Here is a 14,794-nt window from a genome sequence, read left to right as displayed (position 1 = left end):
AAAAAATAAATAAAAACAGCTCCAGCAGTCTCATTATACTGTAATCAGAAATCACAGCCATTTGCAAAAAATAAAACTGTTCTGGTGTCATTATGTGAAAAAATGGCTTGCAAAGGTCCACAGTGGCTCTGCTGATCATTTGTTCATGAAGAAACTTTACATGGTTGAATTGATTTGACTATGTGTGTTTCCTTATATAGGTCTTTTTGCTTTGCGTGAACGGAAAGCTTTGTCCTTCTGTCACACTACCCATTGATTTAAGTTGGATCATTTTGTCAATTTCTAAAAAATATGTTAGCATGCCCTCTAGTTAGCACTGGCTGACGCTGGTTGAATCAGCATAAGTATAAACATGATCTATATTGGCTGGCAAGTAACTTCAAAAAGCAATTTAAGTTTATACAGAAGTATTGTTCAGAAGTGGTAAACAAAAAAAACTAAACATCTTCCATTGGTGTTACACAAAAGATGTTGCATAAAGACTGCGGGGAGAAGAGACTCAAAGCATACTGTATAACTTAAGTGTTTACAAAGCAGGTTTGTACTGATCATCAGAAACATGCTTATTTATAGACTAAGTATATTTGTTCCAAGTATTTTTCTCCTGTTTCTCTTAGTTAGGTGCGCACAGAAATCATTTTACATGCCCTCTGGGAACTATCTAAAAATAGAAAAACTCTGGAAATCTGTTTCTGATCAAATTGTTGAGCTATTAAAAAGCAATTTGGCCCGGCAAACTCCATGTTCCCATGTAAACATCAGAATAATGACATTTATTGATAATAATATATCTTCATGGGATAAATCAAAAGAGAGCCCCTTCTTTAACACTTGTTTTTATATGTTCCTTTACCTTTTTATGGTACAGTATTTGCAGTCATTCTCAGTACATCTTATAACATGGGTGAAATGCTTTTGAACTGCCCAGCTTTAGTTTATAGTTGATGGAACTTTCTGAAACTTTTTGTGTTCCTAGTTATGGTAATGTAAGTTTATCAACAAATTGCTAAGCATTACACAAGCGATTATAAATAAAGTAGTGTTTCTTAAAAATAAATAAATAAATAAAAACTTCCTAGCACATGTATTACAATTATTTCTCGAATGCATTTACACACAAACATATTTAATCAAAATATATTAGTGCTTAAGTGCTTATTCAATTACAAAATATTAAAACACAAATTGAAACAGTTACTACATTTTTTTACATCTATTTATCCAGTTGTCCTTGGAATATTTCCCAGGAAACCCATGTTTTGCTTTTGCCTACTTTAAATTCTTTATTACAAAAGTAACTTGAGGTATTTTTCTTAAAGGTACATCTACCTCAAATAATGAATGAGACATCCGATAAATCAGGTGAAGGGGAATGTGTTCTATACTTGGGAAAAGGGCAGGTTATTCAGATAAAGGAAAGGGTTAACTAGGCTAAAGGGAAAGGTAAAGGTAATGTAGGTAAGGAGAGAGTGCAAGTCTCTAAGGTTTTTTAGGAAATGTTCCTCTTTTTGGCACCGATAGTGATTTGTTGCTAACCGATTCAAAACTGATATAGTACTGTTTTGTAACCAGATAACTCATTATTATTATTATTATTATTATTATTATTATTATTATTATTATTATTATTATTATTATTATTTATTTCTTAGCAGACGCCCTTATCCAGGGCGACTTACAATTGTTACAAGATATCACATTATTTTTACATACAATTACATTATTTTTTACACATTATTTTTACATACAATTACCCATTTAAACAGTTGGGTTTTTACTGGAGCAATCTAGGTAAAGTACCTTGCTCAAGGGTAGAGCAGCAGTGTCCCCCACCTGGGATTGAACTCACAACCTTCCGGTCAAGAGTCCAGAGCCCTGACCACTACTCCACACTGCTGCATCGTCATCAAATTGGCTTATTCAATCTTTCCAAATCAATCTTTTCAAAACTGCCTTGTCATTGCGAGAGTAATCTAGAGCTGCTGCTGCATGTTTTTACGTGTGTAGGGAGGTGCTGTTTTAATAACCACTGTGTTCAAATTAATGATCGTATTTATAATTACAGTTAGAGCCGCTGCTGCATTGTTATTGTATGTAGGGGTGTTTTGTTAATTCAGTTTGCCAGTTAGTTTATTATTGTTAGTTTGTTAATTGGTGTGTTAGTTTTTCTCTTACTTATTCTGTTAATTTCATATGTTGATGCACGTGCATCATGATGACATAAGCATAATACATTTGTATGGCATTGGCATATTGTGTCCAGTGGTCAACTCTGTCTTGGAGAACACTTCAGCTAAGTGAACACTTTGCTTGCTTCCCAAGGTGTGTTTTCTTAGCCAGAGACTACTATAAAACTTACAGTGTGCCCCAACAAGTGACTGCTTTACACAAGGCAAAGGGTGAGTCCTGTGTTTTCAGAACAATACATTATTTCATATATATATATATATATATATATATATATATATATATATATATATATTATATATATATATATATATATATATATATATATATATATATATATAAAGTGCATACATATATGGAAATGGAATACATGAAAAATAGAAAACAAAACACAGCGTATGGCTTACCTTTTCTGTATTCAAATATACTACCAATTAATACGGCTTTTTAACTTATGTCTTTATTTTTTAAATTGGTTCTCAATTTTCTCTTCTGTCTCACTTGGTATTACGGTATCTACATAATGTGACATGGTTTGTTTTTGTGCTTAAAATATCATTTCTCTGTATCATTGGTGTCTGGTTCTGTCTTTCTTTCACCACTTTTTTCTGTGTGTAATAAATTATTGCAAAACCAAACAAAGAGTTTACTTAAATATGTGGACTTACTTTGAAATTTACTGTGTGCAAAGACAAGTTTGTTGTTTTAAAATTCTACTATAAATACATTATTTTGTAATTACTTTTCATAGACACATATAAGTAACTTTTACTTGCTTTTTAACTCTTAGCGCCTAAAAACCTATATAAAAAAAAAATGAACAAAGTTATGCACTTATTTTGAATTTTGGGTCACTATTGAGGCAAATATTTAGACCCAAGATATACAGTTTTAGACCTCTGCAAAACCCTGAAATTCATTTTCGGTGGGGGACGTTGCCACCTGCACCCTCACCTTCTACTTAGGATTTCTAGCATCTCTATCTCTATCTCTATATGCTATATATCCCTGTTATTAAGCACATTACACGTGTACTGTACTGAACACTATTCAGGAAGATTCTGAGGTATGTTGACAGAAGTGTGTGTGGAAAACTGAGACAAGCGCGTTGTGACAGATATATATAAAAGACAGCCATGACCTTGTGAACTCACAGAGGGTGTGGCCCAATGACTTTTAGAAATGAAATACTTTTAGTTGGGAAAAAAAATTTAAAAAATATCTGTGTACACAGTAGAAAAATGTAAATGAATGAATTCATGCAGAAGGATTAAATTAAATTGACAAAATATCTTCGCTTTCCATTGACAAGCCTCCCTCAGGAAAATCTGCAGAAAGCATAAGCTTCTCTGTTCTTTCTGTACATATCTCCCTTGAGGCAAGTCTTTGTCTGCAATGTGGATGTCTGCCCTTTTACTTGAGATGGGTGCACTGAGGAGCTCTCGTGTTGCGAATCAAGTCCAGATCTCACTGTTGGTTTGGATAAATCCCTGTTGTAAGACTGAAATCTCTCTGTTTCCTCAGTGAGGTGTTTATTTTGCCTGCGGAATTATGACAGACATCTGATGAGCATATGGTACCTTTCCAAAAGGGATGCAGACCTATTAATTGTTTGATCTTCTTCCTTCATTTTCTTTCCTTCATAGAGACCAATCAGTGTTGAAAGTTAGGACTAAATATCTTAGAATTTCCCTGTAATATAGAGCTACTGCATAACCATTGTGGCATCATGGGATTGCCAGTAAAGATCATTTGGTAAGGGTGAGTGGTCTGAATAATAATAATACAAAATATCTAATTTCCTAGTATTGTTACATTGATTTACTTTTAATTCTAATTTGCTAGTAAGTAAGAGGACAAACAGATAAGTGAGACAAAAATGTAAAATGCGAAAGGGATAGAGATGCTATACATTGTCTCATGTAATACTGTTGCATGGGTATACTGCATGTTCTAGCCAAATACTACTAGCCTACAAAAAAAATCTGTTTTTCTGATCTATGTAATGACTGACAATAATCCTTAAACAACTCTTTAGATAAACTGCATGTTATCAGACCATATAAAATGCTTTTTATAGACTATATGGCAGTTAATATGCATTAAACATTAACATCAACTTCACTGAAAACAATCTAAATACTGGTGGACTTTAAACATTTTATTACAATACAGCAGCATTAGCAATAGCAATTACATTTGGGTGGTTATTCGTTCGAACTTTATTCTGTATTTAAACATAAGTACTGGGGAAAATGCATGGCCATAGGAGTTACGCTTGTTTAGTGAGCTTTTCTTTTTTAGAACAGACAGAAAAACATATTTAGTTGGTTGTGGTAGAAAACTGGTCGATACACAACACCAGAAGCTTTTGAAGTATGTTTTTATAGAGTGTTTTCATGACTAGTACTGTTTAATGTTGCTCATCATTAAAAGTCAAGACGAGTACAAAGAAATATCAAACTTGAAGTAATCCATAAAAATGAATTTAAGTGCCTAAAAATGATATGCAACAGATTGGAAATGCAAGGAAAACAGAGTTTGGAACTTCACTTGTACAGAATATCTTTCACATCACAAATATTCACTATTGGGGAACTTTTAAAAAGTAATCCAATACAGTTACTGTACAAGTTACTTGTAATTGTAACTAGTTACAGTAACAAATTACTTCAAAAGAATGTAACTAGTAACAGTTACAAATAGTTTCGATTTTACATAGATTTTTTTTTCAGTCTGGTAAGGCTACTGCTCAAAATATTGTTTCCATGTAACTAAATGTAACTATGTTATGTTTTTTCACAGAAAATGTAATTTGTTACCTGTCTGAAAAGGAACCATTACAGTTTCAAGTTACTGAAAAAATGTAATCAGATTACATTAATTAGTTACATGTAATGCCTTACTCCCCTGCAAATATCAAACTAAAAGATTCTAAATTATTTGCAATATACATATATTATAAATCACATATATGAAATCAACCATAAAGGATTTGACAGCATTCTCGTATCAAATACTGTGTACAGATGTTATCCCATGCATAGAACAAAGGCCACATTCCTAGTTAAAAAAGAACACATGTTGATTTTTCTGATTTATAATAGGTTAATATGTTGGTTAATGGATGTCTTTTATTATAACAGACGTCATTTTGCACAGTTTCAGTGGCTAGAGACACCTGACGTAGTGTTGGGTTATGGGACTGTGAACATCTGTGTACAGGTGTGTGGGCAATATCAGCACAAGTAGTAGTGAATGGACTGTGGCTGATAGTCAGTCATAGTCTATTTCCGTGCTGCGAGTGCCAATATCATTGATAAAAGAAAAATAAATTCCAACCAATTTCCCTGTTAAAAGTGGAGGGCAAGATATTGTTCAGTATTTTGGCACAAAGGTTGTCATCTATTGAAGAAACCGCATGGTCGACACATCAATACAAAAAGCTGGTATCTCAGACTTTATGGGATGCTTGGAGCACGTCAGTGTGATCTGGCAACACAGTCTGCAAAAAAAGAGAAGAATGAGCGCCATGTAACATTCCTGGATTTAGATCATCCATATGGTTCAGTGCCACATAAGCTCCTTTGGGCTGCATTTCAGTTCTTCAGTGTACCCAGTACAATAACAGGGTTAGTGAAAGCTTACTTCTTCTGCTGCAGTCATTATCAGGGCCTCAAAATAGGTAGTGGGAGAAGAACTGCTGGCTTCTGGCATGTGACTGTCAATACATGGACGATATGACTACCATGACTACAACGGTATCCTGCACCAAACGGTTACTTGACAAACTAGAAGGTAACGTCAGATAGGCACATACGCAGTTCAAGCCTCCCAGGTCGAGGAGCATCTCCATCATCAAAGACAAAGTAGTGGATGAGGTGTTCTATTTTGAAGGCCATTCTAACAGTGTCAGAAAATCCTGTAGAGTCTTGGGGGTGGTATGATGGGGATTTAAAGGACACAGTCCGAGTAGGAGAGGTGAGACAGCAGGCAGTGCAAGGGCTGAAGACGATCATCAGTAGTGCTCTACCAGGCAAGCTTAAAGTATGGTGCTTTCAGTTTGGTCTTCTTCCAAGGTGCTGTGACCACTTAAAATTCACTCAAATTCGCAAATCACAGCTGACAGATTGTTTATCTGGAAGTGGGATGCAGAGCAAGCGCTCTGGCTATAGGTCAGTTTTATTGTTTATTGAGAAATATATTGACATATGTTAACAGTTAAATATCCTTTATTCTCAACTGTTTTAAATGTGCTTCTAGAAGTTACAGATTTTTTTTAATGTTTTGCCATCCGACATTGTTAAGCACAGTTATCATATAGAAACCAGCTGCTAGGTCCGGACACATTTCTAAAGTAAACACTGTATCTTGCATGACAGTGCTTGGGGCTGATACTATCATTGATAGGTTGACACAATGAACGCCTGCCCTCGCATATCAATGCTTAGTGATAATTGGTTGAAACACGAAATGCCAGCACCCACACGGCAATACAATTGGTGGAAACAGTTAATTCATAACTTTCTTGCAGGCAGTGCAAATGCTCATTCATAAACTAAAGTTAACGAGAAAAGTTGCTGGTGCAGCTTCACCGCCAGCACTCCTCCCTCGGCATGTGGGGGTACGCTTCCACCCTCCGCACCCCCACTTCCCGCTTCCCTGCATGTGATTGCTCTGTTGGGAGATGTGATCCTAAAGGCGTAATTTCGTGAGAGCGAACAGAACTGAACAACCTGATTAGGCAAAACCGTTCCACCTTCCTGCCGTGGGACATGTTGTTCGGTCGAACAGCCCGATCTGCACACGGTGAAACATGCATGGTGAAGCCCCGCAGGTACAGCTATGGCTGAAAAGTTTTGCATCACCTACATTGTCTTTTTGTTGGATTGAGACAATTAAAAAAAAATAGATTAACATCATTTAGATGTTTTATTTAACATGTAATCAAAGAAACTACAGAACGATAGCACAAAAGTATACCAGAAGGCAGCATAACAGAAGTACAGTATTTCATGTTGGATTTCGAAATGTAACATTTTTAAATTGTTGTCCGTTTTTTGTTAAGTTGGAAAACTACAGAGCGTTATGATTGTAATTTAATATGTTAACATAACATTATTCAGCAGGCTTCATTCGACTATGAAGCAAAATTGTTCAATTATATAGGGAGATGCAAAACTTTTTGCCATAGTTGTAGGCTACTGCTAATTCATTGTATTCTATAGGTAAATTACACAACTGTACATGCAATACTGGCAAAATACAATAAACGTAGTCTCGATTTACGATGGTCTGTACTGTATAGTGAGATGTTTTATATATTTGACCATAATATTAATGTTATAGTTTATTACATATAATATAACTACTTCTTGGAACTTTCTGTCTAAAAAAACCCATCACAATGCACAAGCAACATCCCCAAATTGTTGTCAGCCAGGGCCGGCGTAACCATATAGGCCGCCTAGGGAGGCAAATTGAAGGGGGCGGCAAAAACGGTATATAATTACATTTTAAACTTCACATTTCTTTAATTGTAAAATGTTCAACATCTTAGATCACTGTTTCTTGTTCTGCAAAACGTATTGCTGATGTTACAGAACCATATCATGAGCAGTGGTGTAGTCCTTAATCTGGAAGTAGGTCTTTTACAATGTTCTGATGAAGACAAACTGTCAAAATGCGTTAACATTGCATTAACTAACAGATGGTAGAAATTCAGTTTAAAAAAAAATTGTTTTTAGGATATTAATTTGTTAAGTGTGTTCATAGAATTATGTTTTTTCTTATGAATTGAAACAAATGCATTTGTACTGTGGGCTAAGTTTTGAGATGCACACGTGTTGTTTTTTTTTATATAGAAACGTTTTCATTAATTATAATTCCTATGATTAATGCGGTTTGTGACCAATTTGAAGCTATTAATATGTTTCAATATTAACTAAATCAAGTAATTAATCAAATTGATTCATATTGTTACATAATTGATTCATTAAAATGTTTGGATATACTGTTACTTGATTGATTACTGTCTTTTTCACAGTCATCTTAAAATCTTAAAATAACGTTAGAATATGTTTTGTTGGAAAATAAATAAAGAATATGTTTTTGACCGATTCAGATTTTGTTTCTGATGTATTTATTTTCTAAAGGTTGTATTTGGTAGTGCTGCGTTCCACTTCACTGTCTTGCACCAGGGCCCAGTAAATCCTAGCGCCGGCACTGTGTATAAGGGTTCCCTGTCAACAGTAGAGAGACTGGAAGCCTTGATTAGTTCATACATTAGGAAATGTCTGGGAGTTCCACAATGCCTCAGCGGGGTAGCACTGGTAACGGGAAACTGCAGCTGCCAGACAGCTGTAACTGAGGAATTCAAGTGAACTAAGGTTCGGCTGGAAATGACACTGACTGAATCACGTGACGAGTGTGTAAGGGAGGTAGCCCCTGTAGTGAGAATTGGGAGTAAGTGGGCAGCAAAGGGTGCTGTGGAAGATGTAAAGGCTGCCCTTTTTATTAGTGATATCATGGGGCAAGTACAAAAGAGAAGAGGAGGCCTTGGTCTCAGTTCGGCTCCCCAAGATGGCATAAAGCTGCTCTAGCTGAAAGGAGGAAGTTAGTGGTTACTGAACTGTAAAAGCAGTAGGAAAAGATTAGGTGTGTCAAGATGTACCAGGCTAAGCAGGGTGAATGGGTGACATGGGTAAATGTGAAACAGCATAAACTTGAGTGGTGAGACCTGTGGACAGTGGAATAGAGGAGAATCAGCTTCCTAATCGGGTCCACATATGCGTGGGTAGGGAAGAACCTTGCGTGTCCATTGTGTTCATCACTGGCTATCCTGAAGCGCATTCATACAGGATGTAAGGGAGCTCTGAGCAATGCTTGGCATTAGCATTGGAAGAAAAGCATATTAAGATCAACAGCTCGCTGCCAATGTCAGTAATAGCCGTCCAGGAGAGCAACCAACAGGAAAGGTGATTTGAACTAAGATTCACCTGGGACAACTGGAGACTGCTAGAGATTGGAGAGTGCAGACAGACGTTGGCCAGCACCTTATTTTCCCACCCATGATTACTATAGCTATCCTTCGACCTGACATTATCCTCTGGTCACTCAGCACACCTTGGGAGGATTCCGTGGATCGAAGCATACGACAGGAAAAAATTGAGGTAGAGGGTCTGGGTTTATCCAGATGCACTCCATGACCAGACTTCTCAAAGATACAGGATTCAGTGAACCAGAGTTGCGGTGTATACTGAAGGCTCTATCTGTGGAGGCAGAGAGAAGTAGTAACAGGTTGAGGAGGAAAGAAGTAAACTGGACCTCAAAACGAGGTGATGGAGGAAGTTAACATCAATGAAAAGGAATGGATGGCTAAGGTAAGTAAACTGGACTAGGTTTGGGGGGGTGGAGGGGAGTGGTGCTGGGACGAGGTGTCGTGGGCTAGTTACACTGAAGACGGGAGGTGCCCATCTGATGACCCCTGCGAAGTGCCCCACCCAACCCATTCTGGACGCTAGGGAGGTGACGCTTTGGTTGATCCCTGTCTGGATCCAGCATCACCGTCACTGTGTATGCTGATGTGCCAGAAAAGCCTCAAATAGGCTGATCACTGGAGTCAGCATTACACTTCAGCCATCAGCACTGGGCCAATAGGAAATCCATGTTACCTGGCAGAGGAAAAGCACTGAAGGCTTGTATATTAATGTTAACTTGTAGCTGCTTCAAACTAAAAAATGTATGTTGCCCCTTGTTTCCCATAAGTTGCGCCATAATTTGGAATAACATTTTGTTTTTACCCATTTATCGTGGGAAGGTTTCATAATTAGTTTGAGTAACTGTTTTTTTGGTTTAAAAATATCCAATTGCAGTGTACCAGTAAGGGCATTTTAGGCTTTTCATTTAGATTAATTACCTAAGCCCATGGCCTCTGGTATATAATGAAGCTCAGATGTGACCAATTAAGGTTACAGTAAACAGCATTGCAATGAAAGTCTTACCAATTACACTGCAAATGTATTCTTGTGGGCACGGCCGGATTGACTCACTGTTGCCGCTGTTAACGGATCAGGTGCTGTGCCCGGAGTCAGCCTCTTTCACAACATGCAAATTCGCAGCAGAGGACGCTGGGAGTGGGAATTATTGTGGGGAAAATGTTATTATTTTTTAACCCTTCCTGTGCTGCCTTTGTTTGTTGAGTGAATGTCACCTTGAAAGTCGGAATAGTGCTCCAGGATGGGTAAGGGCTGTCTGTGTGTATGTGTATTGGCTTGTGAGGTGAGTTTGTGGATGGTGCTAGCTGCTGTTGGACACAAACACAAACCAAGCTCTTCCCGGAATTGCATACAGTGAAGCGTCTACTGTAGTGACAGTGAACTGCAAGGACAACTCCACTTTCCATGTGAAATCCTTTCAGCTATGCCAAAACTTGGCTCGGACATCGTTGTTCTGCCACGGACACACAGACATGTAAAGTAAAGCATTCTGACAAGATGGAGAAAGACACTTTGTGGAAATACTTGTAGAAATTAGATTAATGCATTACTTATAATGTGTGTTACTTGAAGTTCAGTATACAAATAAGATGTGAATTCATATTATAATTCTTGTTTAAGAAACTCTATATTTGAGTGGCATTCCGGTACCTTCAAATTTAAGAATACACCACTGGTTGTATTATTATTATTATTATTATTATTATTTATTTCTTAGCAGACACCCTTATCCAGGGCGACTTACAATTATTACAAGATACCACATTATTTTTACATACAATTAAATTTTTTTACCCATTTATACAGTTGGGTTTTTACTGGCGCTATCTAGGTAAAGTACCTTGCTCAAGGGTACAGCAGCAGCGTCCCCCACCTGGGATTGTGGGTATGTGGGTTACAGAACATCATCAACTTGAATTTCTAATTGTCCGGTTTAGTGAGACAGAGCTTTAACGTGACTGTAGTTTTGAAGGTGGTAAAAGAATACCTTGGTATAGTAGTATTAGGGATATGATACTTAAAGGTTGGGTTTTATTGTGTGTTTGACAAGGCCTAGATGTTGCATTGACAGGGTATTATTATTATTATTATTATTGATTTCTTAGCAGACGCCCTTATCCAGGGCGACTTACAATTGTTACAAGATATCACATTATTTTTACATACAATTACCCATTTATACAGTTGGGTTTTTACTGGAGCAATCTAGGTAAAGTACCTTGCTCAAGGGTACAGCAGCAGTGTCCCCACCGGGGATTGAACCCACAACCCTCCGGTCAAGAGTCCAGAGCCCTAACCACTACTCCACACTGCTACTCCACACTATTATGCATCATGGGCAATATCATGTATTTTGCAGATTAAGATGGCCTCTGTTAAATTGTGCCACTGCCCTGTCTGCAGCATACATCAACATATTAATAATTATGCCTATTACCATGTAAAATATAAATGTATCACTGAACTCTGGTGATGATGAGAAGTCACCTATTTTCACAAGAAGTTCTTAATTGGTCAAGTTGGATCTGGACTCATTCTAAGGCACCTCTTAAAACCAAGCAACATAATCAACACTGCAATCCAACTTTCTGTTCAAGGAAGAAGTTGGCAAGTTGGCAAGTGTGGGTATTTAAAGAGACTTGGAAAGGGGAGTGGATGTTTAAACCCTAACTCCATAAAATATCTCACAGCAGAACCACATTGCTGTCTCTTCCAAGTTTGTTTTTACACTGTTTGTTGCCATAGAGAAATTTTTATGAAATGTATTTCATGAGAATGTTGTTTATAACAAGCAATAAAACAAAAGAAATGCTAAAATAAAATCTTTAAAAAAATGTTTTCCCTCAGTTAAAACGTGTATAATGTGTAGTACAAATATATATCGAAACTATGCTTGCATGACTCATCATGCACCCCAGCTTTTACTTGGTGTCACACTATAAAGGTCTTTCCAAAGTATAAAAAGAAGACACCACTGTCCATTATCTTTGTCAGACCATCACATGTGTATTATATAGAATCAGTCAAGCATAGTTCCTAAGATGCAACCTTCTCAAATGGTAAAATTATATTGTTTTGTGTACATGATCTCTTTATATAAGCAGTGTTTTTGGTGAACAGTAGAATCAGTCATATTACCCATTTATAATTTTACAGAAATAAATAGGTTACAAAGTATATAAGTTCTAGTAAAAAAAAATCGCATTTGAGGGGCTCCCGCGTGGCACATCCGGTAAAGGCGCTCTGCATGGAGTGCAGGATGCGCCCTATAGCCTGGACGTCGCCAGTTCGACTCCAAGCTATTCCACTGCTGACCGTGGACGGGAGCTCCCATGGGGTCGGCCAGGGTGTCCTCGGCTCACTGCGCATCAGAGACCCCTGTAGTCTGTCCGGGCGCCCGTTTGTCAACATTTCTTAATCATCTTGTAGGAGTCCCTATGACAATACATTTGTTTTGTCATTTAGTAAATAAATCAATACTTCCCTAATACAAAGGCTAGTTTAAAAATATATTAGCTGTTTCTATTAGGAATGCATTTTTGTACAGTCATTATGTCAGTTTTACCTTAGAATTGTGACTGAATCTTTTGAAGTTATGCATGTTTTTTGCTTGGATTCGTCTTGCACTTGACCAGTAGGGGGTCACCAAAGTGCAATAAGGGATTATTTATCCCTTGAAGATCTTTCTCCCCTAAACCCATAGGAAAGACCCATGCATATGCAATACAAATTGGATTTGAAACCATGAATCAATGAATGCACTGCAAGCAGCAGATATTTTACTATGTGAGCCACTGGGGACCCTCCCTGCTTTTGTTTCCATGCATGTGTTGAATTCATGTCATAGCAACATCTTACGAGTACACAGGGGTTTTGTAATGACCTTTATAGTTCGTTAAGCATCCTTGGGTTTCCTTCTGGGTGTCTGAATTCCAAAAGCATTTACAACCCAATAGTGCCTGCAGAGCCTGCTCTCAGTCACAAGGCATGTCTGTTTTTTAATGAAGTGGCATTTCATAAGATTTAGCACAGCTGGGAGGAGCCTAGCTGTTCATTACTTGCTTGACTTCTCACAACAATGTAGGCTGCTAATTTATTAGATCATAAAATAAACAATAAACATCAAAATTCAACAGAGATATTGTAAATGTATTGGCTGTTCTATCACAAATGCATTTTTGTGCAGTCATTATGTCAATTTAATATTTAAAATGTTTACTTCACTCATCTCTTGTTTCCACACAGCTTTTGTAGTTGTGTGATCCCATTGAAGTGCATTGAAACTATTGTATTGCTTAAGTATTGTCTTAGCGCAGTTTAAAATGTTGATGAAATTGAATTCTAAAAAATATTTCTAGCTGCTTGTAAAATATGTTAAGAGAAAGAGAGGTTATTTACTATCCAACGTTTTCTGTTCCACCCAGGGACAATGGCATTTATTCTGAAGATGGCAAGGATGCTGACTCTTTCTGTTCGTTGTTCATTGTAACCTTTAATTTGAATCTATGAAAAAAAGAATGATAACTGCAACTTTAAAATAAGTTTTCATATCTTTATTAAGATTAGTAACAGTATCATTGGTCTCAGTATCAGTGGGGGTGGGGGGGGGGCGGGGTGTTGAAACACAACAGTTAAATGACATTTAATAGAGACAATAAGGCAATAAAAATGTGCATTATAAATATCATATAGGAGATACTGAAATTGAAGAAGGAATCTATGAAAAACACCTAGGAGTTTATATTGGCTCAGAAATGTCTTCATCTAGACAATGTGGGGAAGTTATAAAAAAGGCCAACAAGATGCTCGGATATATTGTGAGAAGTGTTGAATTTAAATCAAGGGAAGTAATGTTAAAACTTTACAATGCATTAGTAAGACCTCACCTAGAATATTGTGTTCAGTTCTGGTCACCTCATTACAAAAAGGATATTGCTGCTCTAGAAAGAGTGCAAAGAAGAGCAACCAGAATTATCCCGGGTTTAAAAGGCATGTCGTATGCAGACAGGCTAAAAGAATTTAATCTATTCACTCTTGAACAAAGAAGACTACGCGGCGATCTGATTCAAACATTCAGAATCCTAAAAGGTATAGACAATGTCGACCAAGGGGACTTTTTTTACCTGAAAAAAGAAACCAGGGGTCACAAATGGAGATTAGATAAAGGGGCATTCAGAACAGAAAATAGGAGGCACTTTTTTACACAGAGAATTGTGAGGGTCTGGAACCAACTCCCCAGTAATGTTGTTGAAGCTGACACCCTGGGAATCCTTCAAGAAGCTGCTTGAAGAGATTCTGGGATCAATAAGCTACTAACAACCAAACGAGCAAGATGGGCTGAATGGCCTCCTCTCGTTTGTAAACTCAGAAGTTAAGTAACAGGCTATGCCGGAAGGCCTGTTGCATGGGATACTTTAGCTATTTAAAGGGGTGAAGCGTGTGAGAATAGCTATCCTACTAGATCACTGAAACCACACTCACGACAATGGACCAGCAAGTGGGTTCTGGAGCAACAACATTAAAAAGGTGCATACTTGCTACCGCAGCTAGCATAGCCAGCATTTCTTGCTGCACCCCAGGAACGTTCAGGACCGCAGCAACATTCCATC

This window comes from Acipenser ruthenus, chromosome 1, assembly GCF_902713425.1.
Source record: "Acipenser ruthenus chromosome 1, fAciRut3.2 maternal haplotype, whole genome shotgun sequence".
Taxonomy (NCBI): Eukaryota; Metazoa; Chordata; class Actinopteri; order Acipenseriformes; family Acipenseridae; genus Acipenser; species Acipenser ruthenus.
This window is presented reverse-complemented; position numbering follows the sequence as displayed.